This window comes from Phalacrocorax aristotelis, chromosome Z (assembly GCF_949628215.1).
Source record: "Phalacrocorax aristotelis chromosome Z, bGulAri2.1, whole genome shotgun sequence".
NCBI classification, from domain to species: domain Eukaryota; kingdom Metazoa; phylum Chordata; class Aves; order Suliformes; family Phalacrocoracidae; genus Phalacrocorax; species Phalacrocorax aristotelis.
Window position 1 is genome coordinate 766,355 of NC_134311.1, and position 5,490 is coordinate 771,844.

The following is a 5,490-nucleotide window of genomic DNA, read 5'->3' on the forward strand; positions in this document are numbered from 1 at the left end:
TACGCGTTCCTGTGCCCTTGAATCCATTAACTGCAGCAAAGTGATTAATTATTTTAGCCTCTTTATAGCATCACTGTTAACTTACTGCACATTCATACTTCCAGTCATATAAATGATAGTCTTAAAATAAGGAGGACATGTGTTATTGAACTATTTATAATCGGAGCTGTCTGGAGCAGAAAAAGATCCAAACGGGCATAAGAAAGCAACAAAAGTTAATGATTCAGAGATAAAATACTATGTTTTAATCTACAGGGTGTGTGACAAATCCAAGAAATTAGAAGCTAAAAGGGTAGACGACCAAGGCGAGAGCCTCAAGACACGTCTTCAGCTGCTGTAAAATTAGCACTGTCTCGGAAGGAGCATTGCTGTGGCTAAAACACATACAGAAAGCGTGGAGGTTTGCCGTGCCCACATGATTTATCCTCACAGCAGCCTCATGGGGGGACCAGGGGTAGCCGAGGCCAAAACCCGCACTTGCCACCCCAGCCAAGAAGGGGGGTGCCTGCGCAGGGGTCCTCTCTTGCCAGCCACCAAGCCAGGATGCCCCTCGAGGGCGCAGCACCACAGGGGGATGCACCAACGGATCCATGCCCGGGGTGCTCTACCTTGGCCAGGTGCTTTTCTCCTGGTCCTGCAGCCTGTCAAGTTAACCTGTGGGGGTTTTCTTCCCACATCCTACCTCCACCTGTCTATGCTGAACTGTCAGCCTTAAAATCATAGAATTGTTAAGTTTGGAAAAGACCCTTAAGATCATCGAGTCCAGCCGCTAACCTACCACTGCCATGTCCACCACTAAACCATATCCTCAAACACCACGTCTACCCTTCTTTTAAATACCTCCAGGGATGGAGACTCAACCACCATCCTGGGCAGCCTGTGCCAGGGCCTGACAACCCTTTCGGTGAAGTTTTCTCTAATATCCAACCTAAACTTCCCCTGGAACAGCTTGAGGCCATTTCCTCTCGTCCTATTGCTTGTTACTAGGGAGAAGAGACTGACCTGTGCCTCGCTACAACCTCCTTTCAGGCAGCTGCAGAGAGCGAGAAGGTCTCCCCTCAGCCCCCTCTTCTCCAGGCTAAACCCCCCCAGCCCCCTCAGCCGCCCCCCAGCACACTTGTGCTCCAGACCCTGCCCCAGCCCCGCTGCCCTTCTCTGGACACGCTCCAGCCCCTCAAGGCCCTGCTTGTCCCGAGGGGCCCAAACCTGAGCCCAGCATTCGAGGTGGGGCCTCCCCAGTGCTGAGCACAGGGGCCCCATCCCTGCCTGGCTCCTGCTGGCCACACCAGTGCTGACACAAGCCCGGGGGCTGGTGGCCTCCTTGGCCACCCGGGCACTGCTGGCTCATGCCCAGCCGGCTGTCAGCCAGCACCCCCAGGGCCTTCTCTGCCAGGCACTTCCCAGCCCCTCTGCCCCGGGCCTGGGGCGCTGCCTGGGGTTGGTGTGACCCAAGGGCAGGACCCGGCACTGGGCCTTGTTAAACCTCACACAACTGGTCTCAGCCCATCGATCCAGCCTGTCCAGGTCCCTCTGTAGGGCCTTCCTGCCCTCCAGGAGATCAACACTCCCACCCAACTTGGTGTCATCAGCACACTGACTGAGGGTGTCCTCGATCCCCTTGTCCAGGTCATTGATAAAGACATTACACAGAACCGGCCCCAACACTGAGCCCTGGGGAACCCTGCTCGGCAATGCAAATCTTACGTCCAAGAATTGTCCTCCGTGCACATTTCCACTGGCACATCTTCCTCCCACATGCTGTTACTGAACACTGGTATTATGGACAAGGAGACAGACCCACTGGGTCAGTTCCTGGAGATTTCCTGGAACCCCCCACACCCTCTCCTGACCCACATCTGCTGCTCTCCACAAGTTACCTGGACGAGGAGTCACCCTGGCACATCGCATATGGGCGTATTGGGACACTTTGCATGGAGATACCAGGACCGGAGGCCACATGTGAGACCCTCCCCTCCTGCCACTGCCCTATCACCTCCCCACATCCTGAGTGCAGGATCCATCTGCACCCAGGGCACCTTCACTGCCCGCAGCCAGGCGGGGGCAGACAGCTTTGTGCTGGGCCACCCGCAATGGCACAACACAAAAGTCAGGCAAACATGGCTGTGCATAGAAAAGCTGGCCCAGAGGTTTTCACCCTATGATTGATTCAGCCTTATTCAGGTTATTTCCCTTTAGAAATGAGGGGAAAATGTGAGTGAAGACTGAGAGCATTTGGTTTAGGAGCCTGAGCATCTCTAAAGTGTTACACTAAAAGCAAGATATCTGCTTTTTTCAGTGACGAATTTTTAATGGAATTAAAAGCATTGATTCCACTAAAATGGATAGAATAGAATAGAATAGAATAGAATAGAATAGAATAGAATAGAATAGAATAGAATAGAATAGAATAGAATAGAATAGAATAGAATAGTTCAGCTGGAAGGGACCTGCAACAATCATTTAGTCCAACTGCCTGACCCCTTCAGGGCAGAATCTTCTTCCTCCCCATCGTTTTCCCCTCACTCTCCATTATGCCTGCACACAGAAACTTGGACAGAAGTCTGGAGTGAAATTTTCAGTTTTATTCAGAAGAAGCCTTTTTATATATGTGTTAAATAGAATCCACTAGTTATTGCTGATGTTTGCTCTGCAGATTTCAGTCCTCCAGATTTCCACTTGGCAGGCAGGAGGAACAGTGCCTGGACTCTGATCAGGGCTGGGACACAGGATTCAACAAGCCCTGATGAGTTTTTACACCTGATGAGGTCTGCAAGGAGTGGTTTCTTAGACCGTAAAGCAGTAGGGTCCTGGACCCCCTCGTGCTATAGGCTTGGGCAGCAGCTCAGAGTATGAGACCTTGCTCCCTTTGGGGTTTCTCAGGTGTTACTGCAGCATACCACCACCCACAACAGTAGTGACAGCTGCTGCTTGAGAGTTTTCCCGTTAGTGAACTATTGATAGAGAGATCATTTGTACTGGGAATGCCAAAAGTGCTGGATCCTTTCCCCAAAAGAACATGTGTGCACTGCCCAATAAAAATATCATGAGCCAAAACGCCTTGGGAATAGTCTATTGAGGTTTTTTTAATGAAAAATGTTTTGAATTTTTGCTCAAAATTGGCTTTATTTTGAAATTGTCTTTGCTTACAGAAAAGTCTTTTGAAAGCGGACATATTTGAAATGAAAGATTTTGTTTGACCCAAAGCCAAGTCACTTTTCTTTCCTGTTGTTTTCTTCTGGGCCTTTCATGATGGAAAGTGCCTAAAAATGATGGAGGCTTGCCTTCCCATTTGTTAAAGGTGCTTTGAGGTGATACCACAAGACTCTCAGATGTGACACTAAGGGCTCCTGGCCCCAGCGGGTCAGACTATGGAACCAGCGGGGCAAAAGGCACACGTGGCAATAGGCAGCACAGCCGAATCTTGGGTTACTGCTCAAACTTTAGCTCGCTCGTGCAGGGCGTCTAGCACAGAGTCCTCGCCTCCTCACCAGCCACACGGAGCCTGGAATTAGCTGCAGGTCTCCTCACCCAAATAAATTACAAAGTTTGCAGTAAAATTCTGACTTATTTTAAAATAGGTCCACCACACTTTTTGTCCCCCGCTGGCACTCCAGTCCTCCTCACAGTCATTGAAGAGAATTTACAAAAAGTTGAAAACACCAAAATATTTAACACATCCTTGGTTTTCTGTTGATTTCAATAAACTATCATTAACTTTTTGTAAATAATAAGTATAAAATTGGCTTTGTCTCTTCCTGCAAAATGTGCAACAAAGTACAATTGGATCCAGGTTGGTGATGGAGACTAGTTTTCAGGATCTCTGCATAAGATATCTGCTGAAAGGTAGTTTTAAATCCCACTGCCATGCCATGACTTAGGGCTATATGCTCCTCCGTGCAACGCCCGAGCTGTGTGGCTGGGATCCGAGGCCACATTCCTACCACTGAAGCAAATACACGGGCAGGGATACGTAATGCTGCAAGACTGGTGCCTGGGGACACACTTAGCCTTTCTTGCAGCAGGTAAACCATCGGTGACTTAATTGCAGAGGAGTCCGTGCAAGGGCTGGAAGAGACAGACAGTAATAAGCTAGAATTGTTTTTTCCTGAATATGCATTTTTTTACTTAGTTTTCTGATGTGTCAAAGTCCGGTGCAGTTCCAGGTTCCCTTCCAAGCTGTGAAAGGAATTAGGGGTTATCACAAGGCAGGGTTCACCCAATGCTGCAGAGCCCCAGCGACGTTATGTCAGGTGGATTGAACTGGCTGTAGCTGAGAGATGAAAAGCTTGAAGGGTGTTGTTTTGTGATGGGCCCCAGTCAAGTATTCTTCCTTTTTCTTTCTAAAAGTAATAGTTATGAGACATCGTCCGTAACTTAAAGCTGAAAAGTGATGTAATCATCACTCTCGATTTCTATGCTCTCCCATGTCCCAGGGCAACCTCAGTCTCCAGATTCCCTCCCTGTGAGGTCTCCTGAAGGGCTCCGAGGCGAAACTGAATGGGTGAACCACCCTTACTTTCCATCTCTGCTCTAGGCTACAGCAGCTACCGCAATGACAGAGATTTGCAAATAAAAGGCCCAGTGCAGGACAGATCTGGAGTGGGTCCTCATTAATTCATTTGTTAAGACAAGGTGGAAAATTAGCAGCTGCCTGCTGATGGGCAACATGAATCAAGCTATGCTTTTCCCTTCTTACAGTTACATGTCAATCAACAACAAAACAATGAAACTGGGGTTTTACAGGCTGTTCTTGCTGCTCCATACTGCTGCCTGTTCCCCACCGTGCTGCTCTCACAGGCAGCTGAAGGCAACTGAAACCCAGAGTAACCCAGGCATTGCAGATATACCGAACGCTCCACTCTTGCTAAGTCCATTCCCGGGAAGTCACCGCTTGTTGCACAAGTGCAGCGCTGTGGGTCCCCCGAGAGCTGTCACTGCTCTCACCTATCACCATTGAAGAAGTCCACCTGCTTCAGGGTGGATGTGTCAGATGTACTGATGGCTGAGACACAGTAGATATGTCTCGTCACCACCTTGATGGCTTTTATTTTTGGATGCTGCAAGGGTCCAAATGAATGCTGTTTATTCCTGAAGATTTTGTGCACCAGTGCCTGCCCTTGGGTGACAGCACTTACTGCAGGGAAAATTATCAGGCACCTTGTCCCCTGATTTGTCTTTCCTTCCTGGTCTAGTCCTTACAGATGTCTCTGCTGGCAGGGGAAAAATGTGACCTGGCCAAATGCTTCTCATGTCCCCAAGGGAAATTGCAGTATTTCCACTCTGCATTTGGACATATAAGGTGAAGATTTTCTCTATAATAAGTGTCCACACTTAGACTCTGAAGCCCATATTTTGGACAACTGAGTTAGCAGTTTGATTTATCACTGTCCTTATAAACCCAGAAAGCATATAAAGCCGACTGGCTTCTTCCCATAAAATGTCATGATTTCAAGCCAGTCTCTGGACTCTCAGGATCTGCCTTGTTCTGGC